The 21,218-nt window shown below is 39.3% G+C and overlaps 1 pseudogene; it reads left to right on the top strand.

Moving 5' to 3' along the window:
- The first annotated feature begins 1,363 nt into the window (after window positions 1-1,363).
- On the top strand, window positions 1,364-20,859 carry LOC124520483 (60S ribosomal protein L4-like; annotated as a pseudogene).
- The last annotated feature ends 359 nt before the right edge of the window (window positions 20,860-21,218 follow it).

Here is a 21,218-nt window from a genome sequence, read left to right as displayed (position 1 = left end):
ATCACAACTGTGAGGTCAGGACAGCTTCTCAAATAAATTAGGATTTAACTTAGTCCCAATGCACACGCAGGAATTTAGGTAGGTGAAAGACAGCTGGTTGGGGAAAGAACATTCCAGCAGATGGAATGGGTGGTACAAAGAACTGAGGCATGGAGTAGCTTGGTATTTAAGAAAGGAAGAAGAGGCATGTTTGGTAAGAATGTTGTTGGAAAGAAGGAAAAAGAATGCAAAATGCAAAGAATGAAAAGCCCAGATTCCACATGGTTTTGGAGGCCAGGTTAATATTGATTTAAATGGCATGTTATAACTCCTTCCAAGAACAAGGTCAAAAAGTTTCAGATTCCTACCTTGGATGGGTGAATTTTGCAGAATAAAAATAAGAGTTTTATTCATACAGCCCATCAGGGTCATGTGTGAACACCCATTCTGGGCAATAATCAGGATTCATGTCCAAATACAGGAGTTGATTTCAATTCCACAGCCCCTCCATTACTCAGTCAGTATTATTTCTTGCTTAAAATTCTGCCATTAGCAAACAAAAGGTATTATGTCTTACAAGGTTCAGTAAAATACCATAATACCAGGAAAAGTGTTACAGGGATACAATACCAGTTAAAATACAAGAATACCAGATTATAATGTGAATGTACACACTCATATTGTCCCTACTTATTGAAGGAAATAAAGACTTTTTAAGGAAAAAAACCTGTTACTTCACAAATGTGCCCTATTTAATGATTCAAGTTTGAAGATACTCCAGAGCTTACAATTTCACAGGGGAGAGGAAGCAGAGTAAGAAACTGGAAAAAGCAACACTCAGAGTCAACCACCTCCAAGAAGATAACAGATTCCCACGGTTGTCAGGATTCAGAAGGGAGCTAACCCTTCCTTAAGTCAGAGTAAGAGAAACCAACAAGTAACAGTAGATTGTAAAATGATTGCTTGGTTGACACATCTCTGTGATAAATTGCATCAATAGTCCTAATTCCCTGCCTCTCCCTAATTCTATATCCTTTGCCATATATTTTTGTAGTGTCATCCACTGTAGATGAGGGTACCCCTACTTCCTAATTTGGGGCTCAAACATGTGATTTTCTTTGGCCCACAGAATAAGATGGCTTTGAAAAGTCTTGTATGCTTCCACTTGCTCTTTTGAACCTCTGCCATTGCCACTGTCAAGAACAAACTGGGGCTGGCTTGACGATCCTAGCAGGAGGATGGAGCACAGCCACCTGCAAGCCAAGCCCAGCCAAGATCAGTCAACCCTCAGTCAACTCACAGACTTTGAGAAATAATAAATAGGTGTTTGGGGATGAATTGCTACACACAATATCCAACTGATACAGGAGTATGGCCCTCTCCTCTCCCTATGATGGACTGTGCTCCTCCATTGATATCCGTATACTCCAAGAAGGAGGAGTCATCTGGAAATTAATGTTACTTTGTCTGCAGTGTTCAAGGCTCCCATTCGACCCAATACCATGAACTCTGTTCACACCAACTTGCATGAAAACAGCAAACAGCCATCTGGTGTCAGTGAATTAGCAGGTCATCAAACCAGTGCTGAGTCTTAGAGAGACTGGCCGAGCCATGACTCAAATTTCCAGAGTTCGAAGTGGTGGAACTCACCATCCTGTCCAGGGTGCTTTTAGAAATATGTGTCATAGGGGCCACATGTTTGCACCAACCAAAACCTGGTGCCTTTGGCACCACAGAATGAACACAACACAGAAGCAATATGCCATCACTCTGCCCTGGCTGCCTCAGCCTTACTAGTGCTGGTCATGTCTAAAAGTCTTCATATTGAGGAAGTTCCTGAACTTTCTTTGGTGGTTGAAGGCTATAAAAAGACCAAGGAAGAATGATATCAAAAAGGTCTATGCCTCTCAGAGAATGAGAGCTGGCAAGGGCAAAATGAGCAACTGTCATTGTATCCAGCACAGGGGCCCCTGCATCATCTATAATGAAGAAACATTAAGGCCTTCAGAAACATCCATGGAATTACTTTACCTAATATAAGCACATAGAACATTTTGAAACTTACTCCTGGTGGGCATGTGGGGCCTTTCTGCATTTGGATTGAAATGCTTGCTTTCTGCAAGCTAGACACTCTGTATGGCACTAGGGGTAAGCATGCCTCCCTCAGGAGTGACTACAATCTTCCCATGCACAAGATGCTTAATACAGACCTTAGCAGAATCTTGAAGAGCCCAGAGATCCCAAGAGCCCTCCAAGTACCACATAAGAAGATTCAGTGCAGAGTTCTGAAGAAGTATTCACTGAAAAACCTGAGAATCATATTGAAGCTACATCCATGTGAAAAGACCATGCACCAGAACACCATTCTTCACTGGGCCAAGAATCACAAATTCCAGATGGATAAGGCAGGAGCAGTATTAGAAGCCAAATCAGATAAAAGGGTTCCAGGCCAGAAGCTTGTGGTAGGGAAGAAAGGAAAGAAGGCTGTCAGTGTTAAGAAGCAGAAGAGGAGGAGGAGTTATAATGGCAGTGTAGTAGGGGGACCCCGGGCTTGCCTCATCCCTCAAACATAGCTAGATCAACATCAAATCATTTGGAACACCTAACAAATCAATCTGAGGATGAAGAGAATGATCCTCACAATTAGAGAAGAGAAGGTGGCAGGAGCAGAGATGTAAAATGGGGGAGAGAAAAGCTGTGGTGTTGCAGTGGAGAGGAAGCCCTTTTCACAGAGAGAAGACAGAGAAAAAGAGAGGGGGAGAGAGCAGTGCGTGGGGTTCATGCAAGAAATACACTCCCCCCAAACCACTGACTGGGGAATCAACAGGAACTGACTATTGCAAGATTTTACAAACAATGGAACTCAAATTCTGAGGTTTTAGAAGTCAGCACCATTTGCTGGAGTCAAGCCAGGTGGGCAGCAGTGCTCCTAGGGAGAAAGGCAAACACTGGACAGAGTGGACAGAGGACAGTGTGGTGTAGAGATCCCCTGGGTCGCACTAGGAGAGAATGTTCCCTTTCCTGGAGTACATTTGGAAGAGGGTATACTGCCTCCCCAAGGACAAAGGACTGAGTGGGCACCAGTGAGCAGCCATTCATCTGCAAGGGACAGAAATGCACACGGAGGACAGATAACCTGATCACAGCTTTTTGCTGTGCTTCACCATAAACTCCAAGTGCCTACGCAGCTGTGCAACTGCTTCACTGGGAAAAAGCTAGCACCAGACACAGCACAGACCTCCTTCTCTGGAGAAGGGAATCTGGTCTGTGCCTTGCTGATCCTTTACGATTTAGAGTGTTGAATCCCAGCCACAGGCCAGAGATAAAACACAGGAGTACTGTGGCACTGGGTATTCATTGGCCCCAGGCACAGACAGGTTGAGGGCAGGGATCTAATGGAAGCCTAGGACACAAAAAGGGAGGTTGTTCACTTTTCTGTGAGGGTTTCCTGAACAGCAGTGGGCATGAGCTCCCCTAAACAGGGATAAGAGAGTGGAATGACCCCATTTTCCCCTGACAGCCACCATGTTTGGAACACCTACATTCAATGAACAACATAGCACCCTCAGTGGAGGGTGGAGCCGCTTACACCAAACCTCGCCATGCTGGGCCCTGTAGGGAAATCTTTTCTAAAGCAGATCTGACTGTAAGCCAGCATGGCAGGTCTCTCGCCAAGAGAACCAGCACAGGCCCCCTGTATGCACCAAGTCTACTGATCATAGAGTGCTCCAAAGTGTCAGCTTTAGTTCTGGTGGAAATAGGACTAGGATTTCTTTGTTTGTTTTTGTTGTTGTTGTTGTTGTTGTTGTTGTTTTCTTTCTTTCTTTTTCTTTGGAATGAGGCTTATACTTTTTTGTTTATTTGCTTATCTGGGGATTTTTTTTCCTTTTCCTTTTCTCTTTGGATCAGCACTTTTTTATATTTAATCAGGCTTATTTAAACAAACAAATTAAAGCACACCTAGTTAAAGGTCCAAACACTCTCCACTACAAGCAAGGAGGTACTCTGCACACGACTTAACTGGGGCAAAGAGCAGCCAAATCATAACAGTAGAGTGTACACAGCATACACCTTAACCATTTCCTGAAGCACCAGGCTTTGTAAAGTGTATAACCCTTTCTCAATATAGCATTACTCTCAGGATCAGGAAACATAACAAGACTTCATAACACACAAAACACAGAAACCTGCACAAAATGACAAGATGAAATAATTCTCCCCAAAAGAAAGATCAAGAAGAAATCACAGCCAGGGATTTACTCAAAAAATATATAAGCGGGGCGCCTGGGTGGCTCAGTCGGTTAAGCAGCCGACTTCAGCTCAGGTCACGATCTCACAGTCCGTGAGTTCGAGCCCCGCGTCGGGCTCTGGGCTGATGGCTCAGAGCCTGGAGCCTGCTTCCGATTCTGTGTCTCCCTCTCTCTCTGCCCCTCCCCTGTTCATGCTCTGTCTCTGTCTCAAAAATAAATAAAATGTTAAAAAAAATTTAAAAAAAAATATATAAGCAATATATCTGAACAAGAATTTAGAGCAACAGTTATAAGAATACTAGCTGGGCTTGAAAGAAGCATAGGAGACACCAGAGAAACCCTTGCTGCAGAGATAAAAGACCTAAAAAATTGGTTGAAGTTAAAAAAAAAATGCTATACCTGAGATACAAAACTGACTGATTGCAATCACAATGAGGATGGAAGAAGCCGAGGAATGAATAAGTGATATAAAAGATAAAGTTATGGAAAATATTGAAGCTGGAAAGAAGAGGGAAAGAAAACTATTGGATCAAGACTATAGACCCAGGGAATTAAGTGATTCCATGAAGCACAATACTATCTGTATCATAGGAGTCCCAGAAGAAGAGTAGGGAAGGTGCAGAGGGTTTATTTGAAAAATCATAGCTGAGAACTTCTATAATCTGAGAAAGGAAACAGGCATTCAAGTCCAAGAAGCACAGAGACACCTCCCTCTCAAAATCAACCAAAACAGGTCAACACCAAGACATACAGTAAAACTCGCAAAAAATCAAAGAAAAAGAGAATTTTGAAAGCATTAGGAACAAAAGGTCCTTAACCTTGTAAGGATAGACATATTAGGTTAGCAGCAGACCTGTCCAGGGAGTTGGCAGGTCAGAAGTGAGTGGCATGATACATTCAATGAGATAAATGGAGAAAATACTCAGTTAAGAATACTTTTAATTTTTTTAATGTTTTTCTTTATTTTTAAGAGAGAGAAAGAGAAAGTGTGAGCAGAGGAGGGGCAGAGAGAGAGGGAGACACAGAATCCTACACAGGCTCCAGGCTCTGAGCTGTCAGCACAGAGCCTGATGTGGGGCTCCAACTGAAGAACTGTGAGATCATGACCTGAGCCAAAGTCTGACACTTAACCAGTTGAACCACCCAGGTGCCCCACAGCCAAGAATAGTTTATCCAGCAAGGCTATCATTCAGAATAGAAGGAGAGATAGAGTTTCCAAGACAATCAAAAACTAAAGGAGTTTGTAAACACTAGACCAGCTCTGAAATAAATATTAAAGTGGACACTTTGATCAGGAAAGAGAGACCAAAACCAACAAAGACTAGAAAGGAATGGAGACAATCTATAAGCACAGCAACTTTACAGGTAATACAATGGCACCAAATTCATACTGATCAATATTTACTCTGAATGTAAATGGACCAAATACTCCAATCAAAAGACATAAGGTATCATAATGCATAAAAAAACAAGATCCATTGATATGCTGCTTATAAAATATTCACATGAGACCCAAAGACACTTCCAGGTTGAATGTGAGGAGATGGAGAACAATTTATCATGTCAATGGACATCAAAAAAACCACAAAAAAAAACTGAGTAACCATACTTATATCAGACAAACTAAATTTTAAACCAAAGATTGTAATAAGAGATGAAGGGCACTATATCATAATAAAGGGGTCTATCCAGCAAGAAGATATAATAATTGTAAATATTTATGTGCCAAACTTGGAAGCACCCAAATATACAAATAAATTAACAAAGAAACTCATTGATAGTAATATAATAATACTAGGGGACTTTAACACCCACTTACAACAATGGACAGATCATCTAAGCAGAAGATAAACAAGGAAACAATGGCTTTAAGTGATACACTGGACCAGATGGACTTAACATATATTCATAGCATTTAATCCTAAAGCAGCAGACTACACATTCTTTTAAAGTACACGTGGAACCTTCTCCAGAATAGATCATACACTGGGTCACAAATCAGGCCTTAACCAGGACAAAAAGATTGAGATAATATCATGCATATTTTCAGACTACAATGCTATGAAACTTGAAGTCAAACACAAAAACAAACAAACAAACAAACCTGGACAGACCACAAATACATGGAGATTAAAGAACATCCTACTAACTGTGATGGGCTAACCAGTAAATTAAATAAGAAATTAAAATAATAAATGTAAGCAAATGAAAATGAAAACATGACAATCCAAAACCTTTGGGATGGAGCAAAGGAGGGCAAAAGAAGGAAGTATACAGCAATAAGGCCTATATCAAGAAGCAAGAAAGGTCTCAAATACACACCCTAACCTTAAACCTAAAGGAGCTGGAAAAAGAACAGTAAATAAACCTAAAACCAGAAGAAAATGGGAAATAAAAATGAGAGCAGATACAAATGATATAGAAATTTTAAAAAATAGTAGATCAACAAAACTAGGAGCTTGTTCTTTATAAGAATTGACAAAATTGATAAGCCCCTAGTCAGAGTTATTAAAAAGAAAGAGAAAGGAGTCAAATAAGTAAGATCATGAATGAAAGAGAAGAGATTATAACAAACACCATGGAAATACAATTATAATAGAATATTATCAGCAATTATATACCAATAAATTGGGCAATCTAGAAGTGGATTAATTCCAAGAAAGATTAGAAACTACCAAAACTGAAAGAGGAAGAAATAGAAAATTTGAACAGACCCATAACCAGTAAAGAAATTGAATCAGTAATCAAAAATCTCCCAACAAATAAGAGTCTAGGGCCAGATGGCTTCCCAGGGGAATTCTACCAGACATTTAAAGCAGAATTAATACCCATTCTTCTGAAATTGTTCCAACAAATAGAAATGGAAGGAAAGCTGCCAAATTCATCCTGTGAGGCCAGCATTACCTTGATTCCAAAACCAAAGACTCCACTAAGAAGGAGAGTTATAGATGAATATCCCTGATGAATCTGGATGCAAAAAAATCTGCACAAGATACTAGCAAATCAAATCTAACAGTACTTAAAACAATTATTAACCATGATCAACGGGAATTTATTCCTGGGCTACAGGGTTGGTTCAATATTCACAAATCAATCACCATAATACACCACCTTAATAAAAGAAAGGATAAGAATCATATGATTCTTTCAATTGATACAGAAAAGGCATTTGACAAGATACAGCGTCCATTCTTGATAAAAACCTTCAACAAAGTAGGAATAGATGGAACCATACCTCAGTATCATAAAGGTGATAAATAAAAGACCCACAGCTAATATCATCCTCAATAAGGAAACACTGAGAACCTTTCTCCCTAAGATCAGGAATATGACAATGGTGTCCACTCTCACCATTACTATTTAACATATTAATGGAAGTCGTAGAGTCAGCAATCAGACAATAAAAAGAAATAAAAAGCATCCAAATTGGCAAGAAGTAAATCAAACTTTCACTCTTTGTAGATAACATGATAATCTATGTGGAAAACCCAAAAGACTACACCAAAAAATTGCTAGAACTAACATACGAATTTATCAAAGTTCAGGATATGAAATCAATGTAGGAAGCCTGTTGCATTTCAATACACCAATAACGAAACAGCAGAAAAGAAATCAGGGAATTGATCCCATTTACAATTGCACCAAAAACCATAAGATACCTAGGAATAAACATAACAAAAGAGGTAAAAGATCCGTGCTCTGAAAACTGCAGAACACTTATGAAAGAAATTAAAGAAGACACAAAGAAATGGAAAAATATTCCATGCTCATGGATTAGAAGAGCAAATATTGTTAAAATGTCTATACTACCCAAAGCAATCTACACATTCAATGCAATCTCTATCAAAATAACACCAGCATTCTTCACGGAGCCAGAACAAACAATCCCAAAATTTGTATGAAATTAGAAAAGACCCTAAAAGTGATTTTGAAAAAGATAAACAAAGAGGGAGGCATCACAATTCCAGACTTTAAACTGTATGGCAAAGCTTTAATCACAGGACAGTATGGTACTGACACAAAAATAGACACTTAGATCAATGGAACAAAATAGAGACCCCAGAAATGAACCCACAACTATATGGTCAATTAATATTCGACAAAGCAGGAAAGAATATCCAATGGAAAAAAGACAGTATCTTCAACAACATGGTGCTGGGGAAACTGGACGGTGGCATGCAAAACAATGAAACTGGACAACTTTCTTACCTATACACAACAATAAATTCAAAATAGATGAAAGACCTAAATGTGAGACAGGAAACCATTAAAATCCCCAAGGGAGAACACAGGCAGCAACCTCTCTGACCTTGGCTGCAGCATCTTCTTATTAGACATGTCGCTGGAGGCAAGGGAAACAAAAGCAAAAATGAACGATTGGGACTTCATCAAGACAAAAACCTTCTGCACAGTGAAGGAAACAATCAACAAAACTAGAAGGCAGCCTACAGAATGGAAAAAAATATTTGCAAATGATATACCAGATAAAGGGCTAGTACCCAAAATCTATAAATAGCTTCTCAAACTCAACACCCAAAAAATAAATAATCCAGTTAAGAAATGGGCACAAGACATGAACAGACATTTCTCCAAAGACGACATACAAAAGGCTAACAGATACATGAAAAAAATTCTCAATGGCACTCATGATCAGGGAAACACAAATCAAAATCACAGTGAGGGGTCACCTGAGTAGCTCAATCACTTGAATGTCCAACTATTGATTTTGGCTCAGGGCATGATCCCATGGCCACAGGATTCTCTCTCCCCTCTACCCTGCCTTTCCCCTCTGCTTGCTCACTTGCTCTTGATCTCTCTCTCTCTAAAAAATAAAACAAACAAACAAACAAAACAAAACAAAACCACAATGAGATACCATGTCATACCTGTCAGAAGGGCTAAAATTAACAACTCAGGAAATAAGAGATGTTACCAAGGATGCAGAGAAAAAGGAACCCTCTCATACTGTTGGTAGGAATGCAAACTGGTGCAGCCATTCTGGAAAACAATATGAAGGCTCTATAAAAGTTAAAAATGAACATAGAACTATCATATGATATAGGAATTGCACTACTAAGTATTAATCGAAAGGATACAAAAATACTGATTTGAATGGACACACGCACCCCAATGTTAATAGCAGCACTATCAACAATAGCCAAGTTATGGAAAGAACCCAAATGCTCTTTGACTGGTTAATGGATAAAGAAGATATGGCATGCACGCACACACACACACACACACACACACACACACACACACACAATGGAATATTACTTGGTGATCAAAAAGAATGAAATCTTGTCATTTGCAACAATGTGGATGGAACTAAAGTGTATTATGCTAAGTGAAATAAGTCAATCGGAAAAAGACAAATATCATGTGATTTCACTCATATGTGGAATTTAAGAAACAAAACAGATGAATATAGGGGAAGGGAAGGAAAAATAAAAACAGAGAGGGAGACAAATGATAAGAAACTCTTAACTAGAGAAAACTAAGGATTGCTGTAGGGAGGTGGGTACGGAATGGGCTAAATGGGTGTTAGGCATTAAAAAGGGCACTTGTGGGATAAGCACTGGGTGTTATATGTGATTAATCACTAAATTCTACTCTTAAAACCAATACTACACTGTAGGTTATAACTTGAATAAATTTTTGGAAAAAATTAAAAAAAAAAAGGAAAAAGAAACCTTTGGCAGGAAAAAAGCCTGCAGCTACCAAGAAACCAGAAGCATAGAGGAAGCCTGCAGAAAAGAAACCCACCATGGGAGAGGGGCCAAGATGGCAGAACAGCATGGAGGTTTGTTTTGTATCTCTCATCCATGAAATACAGCCAGATCAACACTAAACCATCCTGCACACCTAGAAAACTGTTTGAGGATTAACACAATAATCTGCACAATCTGACCACAGAACTCAGCAGGTACATGGCATGGAGAGGTGAACTGGGGGAGAGAGAAGCTGCGGAGGGAGGGCAGGGAGCTGCTTTTGCTTGTGGAGAGAGAACAGAGATGAGGGGAGAGTGTGGGAAAAGCACCCAAAAGCAGCTGGAGAGAAAGTGGAAAAAGTGGAAACAGCCACAAGGACTGAAAAAAACAGGGAGAAAGGAGAAAGGAGAGGGTTTAAATTCCATTAAGACTCTATAAACAGGGGAGTGCAGAGTCTAAAACTCCACAGCTTGACCTGGTGGAGCTCTGGTGGGAAGAGTGAATCCCCAGGAGCAGAGAGTGAAGTCCTTGGGGTCCTTGGGCCACACAGGCAGAGGTGGTTCCCCTGCTGGAAGGACATTTGGTAGAGGCTGTGCAGCCATCCCACAGGCAAAGGTCACAGCTGACCCCAGAGAACAACCACATTTGCTGGTTCTGGAACAAAGACGTTAAGGGTGAAGCCTGGCACCAGATGTATGTTGTGGTTTTCCATAATCCCTGAAAGGCTGCTGCTACATGATCGCATCACCTTTTTCTGGGGCAAGCTGGCACCCAGCCACAGTCTCTGGGAATTAGCAGCAGCACAGTCCTGCAAATGTTCCTGGGTGAGGCTGGCACCTAGCCATTGCTTGGTGAGACCCTCCCCCGAAGGTCTGAGTGGGTCAAAGTCACAGTTTCTCAGAAGTGAGGGGTTGGGAAACACATCCGCATCCAAGATAAAATTCAGGAGGGAGGTGCTACCTGGCAATCTGATGGCTTGGTCATGGACAGGGTACAAGCAGGGAGTGGATGGAAGCCAGAGACAAAGGACGGGTGCATGATTGCTGATCGGGGAAAACAGAGTTCCCATACTAGAGACTGGGTAGCTGGGTGGTGCCATTTTCACCCCTCCCACACATGCACATACGCACTTACAAGTACCACAACAATCCACCCCAGTAAATTAAGCAGCACCATCTAGTGGATAATGGAGCCATTACACTAAGCCCCACCCAACTGGAACAACCTGGCTCTTGAGGAACACCACAAGTCTCTCTGCCTGCTTAGTTTACAGACTATAAAGTGCTTCATACTTTGACTGCTAGGGGAAAACAAGGTAATTTCAGTTGTATCTCAGTCTGTTCACTGGTCCATTTATTCAATTTTTTTCTTTTTTGTTTCTTTTCTTTTTCTTGAATACAGAAAGAGAAAAAAATATTTTTATTTTCAATTATTATTAAAAATATTTTTCTTTAATTTTTTCTAATATATTTTTTACTTCTTTGTAAATTTTTCAAATTATATTTTGCTTCCATCATTTAATTTTATTCTATTTCATTGCATACATTTTTCAAATTTTCAAATGTTTTCCTTTTTTTTCCTTTTCTTCCTTTTTTTTCTTTTTCTTTCTTTTTTTTTTTTTTTGTCTTTTCTTATCTTTCTCTTTTTTCTCTAATCTAGTAATCCCCTTTCAACAAACAGACCAAAACACACCTAGGATCTAGCATCATTTGATTTTTGTGTGTGTGTTGTTTTAAAATTTTTAATTTTAATTTTTTTTACCTTATTAATTTCTTTCTTCCTTCAAAATGATGAAAGGAAGGAATTCACCCCAAAAGAAAGAGCAGGAAGAAATGACAGCCAGGGACTTAATCAACACAGATACAAGCAAGATGTCTGAACCAGAATTTAGAATCACAATAATAAGAATACTAACTAGTCTTGAAAACAGATTAGAATCCCTTTCTGTGGAGATAAAAGAAGTAAAAGTTAGTCAGGATGAAATTTAAAAAATGCTATAACAGACCTGCAATCTTGAATGCTGCCATGGCAGGAAGGATGGATGAGGCAGAGCAGCAAAGCAGCGCTATAGAGGACAAACTTATGGAGAATAATGAAACAGAAAAAAAGGGGGACTAAGACAAAAGAGCCCAATTTAAGAATTGGAGAACTAAGTGACTCATTAAAAAGGAACAATATCAGAATCATAGGGATCCCAGAAGATGAAGAGAGAGAAAAAGGGGTAGAAGGTTTATGAGAACAAATCATAGCAGAAAACTTTCCTAACCTGGGGAAAGACATAGACATCAAAATCCAGGAAGCACAGAGGACTCCTATTAGATTCAACAAAAACCAACCATCAGCAAGGCCTATCATAGTCAAATTCACAAAATACTCAGGCAAGAAAAGAATCATGAAAGCAGCAAGGGAAGATAATGTCCTTAACATACAAGGGAAGACAGATCAGGTTTGCAGCAGACCTATCCACAGAAATTTGGCAAGCCAAAATGGAGTGGCAGGATATATTCAATTTGCTGAATCAGAAAAATATGTACCCAAGAATTCCTTATCTAGCAAAGCTGGAGAGAGAAAAAGTTTCCCAGACAAACAAAAATTAAAGGAACTCATGACTACTAAACCAGCCCTGCAAGAAATTGTAAGGGGGCTCTCTGGGGGAAGAAAAGGCAAAGAATGAGAGAGAGAGAGAGAGAGAGAGAGAGAGACAGACCAAAAGCAACAAAGACTAGAAAAGACCAGAGAACACCACCAGAAACTCCAACTCTACAGGCAACATAATGACAATAAATTTGTATCTTTCAGTACTCATTCTAAACGTCAATGAACTAAGGGCTCCAATCAAAAGACATAGGATAACAGAATGGATAAGAAAATAAGATCCATCTATATGCTGTTTACAAGAGATCCACTTTAGACCTAAACAACACCTTCAGACTGGAAGTAAAGGGATGGGGAACCATCTATCATGTCAATGGTCGACAAAAGAAAGCTGGAGTAGCCATACTTAAATCAGACAATCTAGACTTTAAAATAAAGGCTGTAATAAGAGATGAAGAAGGGTATTATATCATAATTAAGGGGCTATCCACCAAGACCTAACAATTGTAAACATTTATGCACCAAATGTGAAAGAACCCAAATGTATGAATCAGTTAATCACAAACATAAAGAAACTCATTGATAATAATACCATAATAGTAAGGGACTTCAACACCCCACTTAGAGCAATAGACAGATTATCTAAACAGAAAATCAACAAGGAAACAATGGCTTTAAATGACACACTGGACCAGATAGACTTAACAGATATATTCAGAACATTTCATCCTAAAGCAGTACTTCTCCAATACACATGGAACGTTCTTCAGTATAGACGATATACTGGGATATAAACTAGCCCTAAGTAAGTACAAAAAGATCGAGATCATACTGTGCATAATTTCAGACCACAATGCTATGAAACTCGAAATCAACCACAAGAAAAAATTTGGAAAGGTAACAAATACTTGGAGACTGAAGAACATCCTACTAAAGAATGAATGGGCTAACCAAGAAGTTAAAGAGGAAATTAAAAAGTATATGGAAGTCAATGAAAATGATAATACCATAGCCCAAAACCTCTGGGGCACAGCAAAGGCAGTCATAAGAGGAAAGTATATAGCAATCCAGGCCTTCCTAAAGAAGGAAGAAAGATCTCAGATACACAACCTAACCTTATGCCTTATGGAGCTGGAAAAAGAACAGCAAATAAAACCCAAAACCAGCAGAAGACAGGAAATAACAAAGATTAGAGCAGAAATTAATGCTATCGAAACCAAAAAAAAAAAAGTAGAATAGATCAATGAAACCAGAAGCTGGTTCTTTGAAAGAATTAACAAAATTGATAAACCACTAGCCAGTTTGATAAAAAAGAAAAAGGAAAGGCCCCAAATAAATAAAACCAAGAATGAAAGAGGAGAGATCACAACCAACACAGCAGAAATGAAAATAATAATAAGAGAATATTATGAGCAATTATATGCCAATAAAACGGGCAATCTGGAAGAAATGGACAAATTCCTAGAAACATATACACTACCAAAACTGAAACAGGAAGAAAGAGAAAATTTGAACAGACCCATAACCAGGAAGGAAATCAAATTAGCAATAAAAAATCTGCCAAAAAACAAGAGTCCAGGGCCAGATGGCTTTCCAGGGGAATTCTACCAAATGTTTAAGGAAGAGTAAGCACCTATTCTCTTGAAGGTGTTCCAAAAAATAGAAATGGAAGGAAAACTTCCAAACTCTTTCTATGAAGCCAGCATTACCTTGATTCCAAAAACAGACAGAGACCCCACAAAAAAGGAGAACTAAAGACCAATTTCCCTGATGAACATGGATGCAAAAATCCTTAACAAGATATTAGCCAACCAGCTCCAACAATACATTAAAAAAGTTATTCGCCACGACCAAGTGGGATTTACACTTGGAATGCAGGGCTGGTTCAATATCTGTGATTCATCACATCAATAAAAGAAAGGACAAGAACCATATGATCCTCTTAATAGATGCAGAGAAAGCATTTGACAAAATACAACATCCTTTCTTGATAAAAACCCTCAAGAAAGTAGGAGTAGAAGGAGCATACCTCAAGATCACGAAAGCCATGTATGAAAAACCCAATGCTAATAGCATCCTCAATGGGGAAATACTGAGAGGTTTCCCTCTAAGGTCAGGAACAAGACAAGGATGTCCACTCTTGCCACTATTATTCAACATAGTACTGGAAGTCAGTCTCAGCAATCAGACAAAACAAAGAAATAAATGTCATCTAAATCAGCCAGGAAGAGGTCAAACTTTCACTGTTCGCAGATGACATGATACTCTATATGGAACACCAAAAAACTGCTAGAACTGATCCATTAATTCAGCAAAGTCACAGGATATAAAGTCAATGCACAGAATATGGTTGCATTCCTATACACCAATAATGAAGCAACAGAAAGAGAAATCAAGGAATCAGTCCCATTTACAATTGTCCCCAAAACCATAAAATAGCTAGGAATAAATCTAACCAAAGATGAAAACAATCTATACACTGAAAACTATAGAAATCTCATGAAAGAAATTGAAGAAGACACACACACACACAAAATGGAAAAATATTCCATGCTCCTGGATAGGAAGAAGAAATATTGTTAAAATGTCAATACTACCCAAAGCAATCTACATATTCAATACAATATCTATCAAAATAACACCAGCATTCTTCACAGAGCTAGAACAAATAATCCTAAAATTTGTATGGAACCAGTAAAGACCTCGAATATCCACAGCAATATTGAGAAAAACAAAAACAAAAACAAAACAAAGCTGGAAATATCACAATCCCAGACTTCAAGCTGTACTACAAAGCTATAATCATCAAGACAGTGTGGTACTGGCACAAAAACAGACACTCAGATCAATGGAATAGAATAGAGAACCCAGAAATGGACCCACAAATATATGGTCAACTAATCTTTGACAAAGCAGGAAAGAATATCCAATGGAATAAAGACTATCTCTTCAGCAAGTGGTTCTTGGAAAACCAGACAGCGACATGCAGAAGAATGAACCCAGACCACTTTCTTACACCATACACAAAAAGTCAAAACGGATGAAAGACCTAAATGTAAGACAGGAAACCATCAAAATCCTCAAGGAGAAAGCAGGCAAAAACCTCTTTGACCTCTGCCACAGCAACTTCTTATTCAACACATCTCCAGAGGCAAGGGAAACAAAAGCAAAAATGAACTACTGGGACCTCATCAGTATAAAAAGCTTCTGCACAGTGAAGGAACTACTGGGACCTCATCAGTATAAAAAGCTTCTGCGCAGCGAAGGAAACAATCAGCAAAACTAAAAGGCAACCAACAGAATGCGAGAAGATATTCACAAATGACATATCCAATAAAGGGTTAATATCCAAAATCTATAAAGGACTTATCAAACTCAACACCCAAAAAACAAATACTCCAGTGAAGAAATGGGCAAAAGACATGAATAGACACTTCTTCAACCGACACATGAAAAAATGCTCAACATCACTCATCATCAGGGAAACACAAATCAAAACCACAATGAGATACCACCTCACACCTGTCAGAATGGCTAACATTAACAACTCAGGCAACAACAGGTGATGGCGAGGATGCAGAGAAAGAGGATCTCTTTTGCCTTGTTGCTGGGAATGCAAACTGGTGCAGCCACTCTGGAAAACAATATGGAGGTTCCTCAAAAAATTAAAAATAGAACTACCCTAAGACCCAGCAATTGCACTACTAGGTATTTATCCAAGGGACACAGGTATGCTGTTTCAAAGGGGCATATGCACCCCCATGTTTATAGCACCACTGTCAACAACAGCCGAAGTATGGAAAGAGCCCAAATGTCCATCGATGGATGATTGGATAAGGAAGATGTAGTGTGTGTGTGTATACACACACACACACACACACACACACACACACACACAATGGAGTATTACTCGGCAATCAAAAAGTATGAAATCTTGCCATTTGCAACTATGTGGATAGAACTAGAGGGTATTATGCTAAGCGAAATTAGAGAAAGACAAATTACCATATGACTTCACTCATATGAGGACTTTAAGATACAAAACAGATGAAGATAAGGGAAGGGAAACACAAATAATATAAAAACAGGGAGGGGGAAAAACATAAGAAACTCTTAAATACGGAGAACAAACAGAGGGTTGCTGGTGGGTTTGTGGGGGGGGTGCTAAATGGGTAAGGAGTATTAATGAATCTACTCCTGAAATCACTGTTGGACTATATGCTAACTAACTTGGATGTAAATTTAAAAAAAAAAAAGCTTCCAATATCAGTCAAGAAAAATGCTCTAACTTTACATGTCTCATTACAATCAGTGATACTTTATTATCTATTATTTCATTTGTAGGTGGAGACATTAAGGCTCAGATGAGTTGTGACATGGTCAAAGTTGCCTGGAAAAGAAACAGATTTAGCCATGAAAAAGAAAAGAAAAGAATAGAAGCCCACCACGGAACTAAAGAAGCCTGCCGCATAAAAACTTAAATTTGTGTATTCCATAAAAGTCCAATCATTTTGGACTGCTAATTTTGAATAAAGACCTGATCGAAGGTAATGGGGGGGAAAAGACAATGCCTGACTGAAATAGTCCCCCCTTCAAAGTGTTTTGCTCGGAAAGAACATCCAATGGAAAAAAGACAGCCTCTTTAACAAATGGTGCTGGGAGAACTGGACAGCAACATGCAGAAGGTTGAAACTAGACCACTTTCTCACACCATTCACAAAAATAAACTCAAAATGGATAAAGGACCTAAATGTGAGACAGGAAACCATCAAAACCTTAGAGGAGAAAGCAGGAAAAGACCTCTCTGACCTCAGCCGTAGCAATCTCTTACTCGACACATCCCCAAAGGCAAGGGAATTAAAAGCAAAAGTGAATTACTGGGACCTTATGAAGATAAAACGCTTCTGCACAGCAAAGGAAACAACCAACAAAACTAAAAGGCAACCAACGGAATGGGAAAAGAGATTTGCAAATGACATATCGGACAAAGGGCTAGTATCTAAAATCTATAAAGAGCTCACCAAACTCCACACCCGAAAAACAAATAACCCAGTGAAGAAATGGGCAGAAAACATGAATAGACACTTCTCTAAAGAAGACATCCAGATGGCCAACAGGCACATGAAAAGATGTTCAGCGTCTCTCCTTATCAGGGAAATACAAATCAAAACCACACTCAGGTATCACCTCACGCCAGTCAGAGTGGCCAAAATGAACAAATCAGAAGACTATAGATGCTGGAGAGGATGTGGAGAAACAGGAACCCTCTTGCACTGTTGGTGGGAATGCAAATTGGTGCAGCCACTCTGGAAAGCAGTGTGGAGGTTCCTCAGAAAATTAAAAATAGACCTACCCTATGACCCAGCAATAGCACTGCTAGGAATTTACCCAAGGGATACAGGAGTACTGATGCATAGGGGCACTTGTACCCCAATGTTCATAGCAGCACTCTCAACAATAGCCAAATTATGGAAAGAGCCTAAATGTCCATCAACTGATGAATGGATAAAGAAATTGTGGTTTATATACACAATGGAATACTACGTGGCAATGAGAAAAAATGAAATATGGCCTTTTGTAGCAACGTGGATGGAACTGGAGAGTGTGATGCTAAGTGAAATAAGCCATACAGAGAAAGACAGATACCATATGGTTTCACTCTTATGTGGATCCTGAGAAACTTAACAGGAACCCATGGGGGAGGGGAAGGAAAAAAAAAAAAAAGAGAGGTTAGAGTGGGAGAGAGCCAAAGCATAAGAGACTGTTAAAAACTGAGAACAAACTGAGGGTTGATGGGGGGTGGGAGGGAGGGGAGGGTGGGTGATGGGTATTGAGGCGGGCACCTTTTGGGATGAGCACTGGGTGTTGTATGGAAACCAATTTGTCAAAAAATTTCATATATATAAAAAAAAATCAAAGTGTTTTGCTCATAATAAAATCAGAGATACAATAAGACCCACCAATAACACAAAATAAAACAGGAGCCAGGAAATTAAAGAGATGAGAGGAGAAAGATGGGGGGGAGGAGCAGACTTCTAAAGCTTTCTCAGGGGCCAAAAATCCTAGCCATTAAGATATAGAAAAGAAAAATGTAGAAAAGAGATCAGAACCCACAGATATTTACAATGGCCTGAAGAGCATTCACCTGAAGTGTGGGTGCAATGGAAAAACTACAGACCTTGAAATGAGAACTTGGGTTCTCAATTGCTATGTAAATGTTCTGAGCCCTTTATTCTCACTAGGCCAAATAAGAAAATAATGCTCTCTTTTTCAGAGAGTAGGTATGAGGATTATACAATACTATAGTATTGTATATAATAGTACAATAGAAGAGTAGCACTTGGCAGATAATCAGTAAATGATGGATACCAGTATTGGTAATATACTAAGTTAAGTGTTAGCTTAAGTTTCTGGTCTCCATACTCTATCTTTTTCTCAAGACCTGGTTGCTTTCTGTCCTAGTACACATCACTGGTTCCCAGATCCTTTGATTTGCTCCTTATCTGGTGAACCAATACCCAAATCTGCCCCTTATCATCCTGCCTCTGACAACAATAGAAAGGATGACAACATAAATATAACTGCAAAATGAATTAACAGTTAAAATTTATGGAGATACTTACTGGGCATGATACTAATAAGCCTTTTATTTATATTCTATCCTTTTATCCATGTATTGGCCCCACTGTTTTCTCATCATCTCCATTTTACAGATGGGAACACTAAGAAACAGAGACACCAATTACATTACCTTTTCCAAGATGATTTCCATTAAGCGGGGTGAAAGGATTTAAATTCAGGGCTTTATGATGCCAAATATCACCCTTTCCACAGCTATACCACTGCACCTCCCAGACTCTAAGAACTAGTCCATGCCTTGACAGATTCATGACTAGATAACCCATGCTTCTGGGTCAACAATTTCTGTGTTCAGCTGTGACAGATGTGTAGGGGCGAGTGCTCTTGACTCCTGAACAGAGTCCAGTGACAATTTCCACCCTGCGAACAGGAACTGGCAGGAAGACCCTATACTCTTTCTCAGAAAGGACAGTGTAGAACAATTTCCAACCTTCCATTGGATTCTTCAACCCTCCCTGGAGCCAGGCTTGCACAGAGGACCCTGAAGAAATTATCTATTTTCCATGGACATCTATTTCCTGCTCTCGGGCACTTCTACCCTCTCTTCAATTACTCAGATGGCAGTGTAGCAACTCAATCAGTGTGTTCCAGGAGGTCACACTTTGGGAAGAATCTTACAATGAATTACAATATCATTTTAGATCCCTAATCGCCCAATCAATAATTTAGGGAACAAAGGAAACATTTTCCGGGAAAGCATTAGCTTGAAACTGAAGAGCAGCTTCTCATCCCTTGGAAATGACACAATTTTAACAAGGGTGGAGTAGAGAGAGCCTGACCACTGCCTTTCATACACTCTTACTTGGTCTCCTTTCCTTCTTGCTCTTTCTCTCACTCCTTTTTCTCTCCTTACTCCTCTCCTCTCTCCTGTCTCCTCTCTCATGTCCTCTCTTGTTCTGTCTCCCCTGGCTACTGCTATTGCTGTTCCACATTTTTTCCTCATCCTGAATACTGTCCTTGCTGGTGCAGGAACTAATTAGTACTGTAACAAATCTGCAGCTATGAAGTATTCATTTTTCTTGGAAACAGATCAAAACCATTATCCACAATGTTGTTTAAATTCATTTTGAAGTATTAATCGCACTTAAAATTAAAGATTCACCTTAAAGAAATGGCTATAATTCAAATGAAAATTTTATTTTTTCCAGTGTGCTTAGCTGACTAAAAATATTTCATTAAAAAATGTCAAAATAGGGGCGCCTGAGTGGCTCAGTTGGTTAAGCGTCCAGCTTCAGCTCAGGTCATGATCTCATGGTCCATGAGTTTGAGCCTTACATCGGGCTCTGTGCCGACAGCTCAGAGCCTGGAGCCTGCTTCGGATTCTGTGTCTCCCTCTCGCTCTGCCCCTCCCCTGCTCACACTCTGTCTCTCTGTCTCTCTCTCAAAAATAAATAAACATTAAAAATAATAATAAAAAAAATTTTAATGTCAAAATAGATAAGATTCTAAGAGTTCAAAAGCGATTTTTGAGAACTCACATGGTGGTAAATAATATATCCAACTTGTTGAAACCTTTGAATGATTTCCAAGAAACTACTTCAAATGCATTTTTCTCTCTCTTTCTCTAGTTGCTACTGATTGCAGGAGCACTAAAAAAAAATCCATTTGGTTTGCGAACAAGCAATACTTCAAAGAAAAGTAAACTGACAAAGACTTTTGCCCCAGAAATCCTCAATCTGGGCTGAATTTGAGTACAAAGTCACAGCCTAAGAACCCAAGTGCCCCACACTTCTCCAGCCACCTCAATGATGATTCACCAAAGCAATGCAAAATTGTAACAGAAAGTAAGCTTGTAAAAGACAGCCAGCATTGGCATGATCCCTGAAGAAAAGAGAGAACAGAGAACTAGCAATTACTAAAGGATAGATAATTGCCTTCTTTTTTCCTGAAGAAAAATAAGAAATTTGGATAGACCGGTGATATCAGCTGTAAAAGTATCCCCACATCCCAGCTGTCAACCTGGCAGACACCTATAAATCCCTCTAAAGCCTGCGGATCAAGAGATTAGACTTGTCACATAAGAAAATCCTTATTTGGAATCCTA

This window comes from Lynx rufus, unplaced genomic scaffold, assembly GCF_022079265.1.
Source record: "Lynx rufus isolate CCGP_SWC_20201006 ecotype Redwood Valley unplaced genomic scaffold, mLynRuf1.p SCAF_3, whole genome shotgun sequence".
NCBI classification, from domain to species: domain Eukaryota; kingdom Metazoa; phylum Chordata; class Mammalia; order Carnivora; family Felidae; genus Lynx; species Lynx rufus.
The sequence above is the reverse complement of the archived record's forward strand: the minus strand, read 5'-3'. Positions and strand labels throughout refer to the sequence as shown.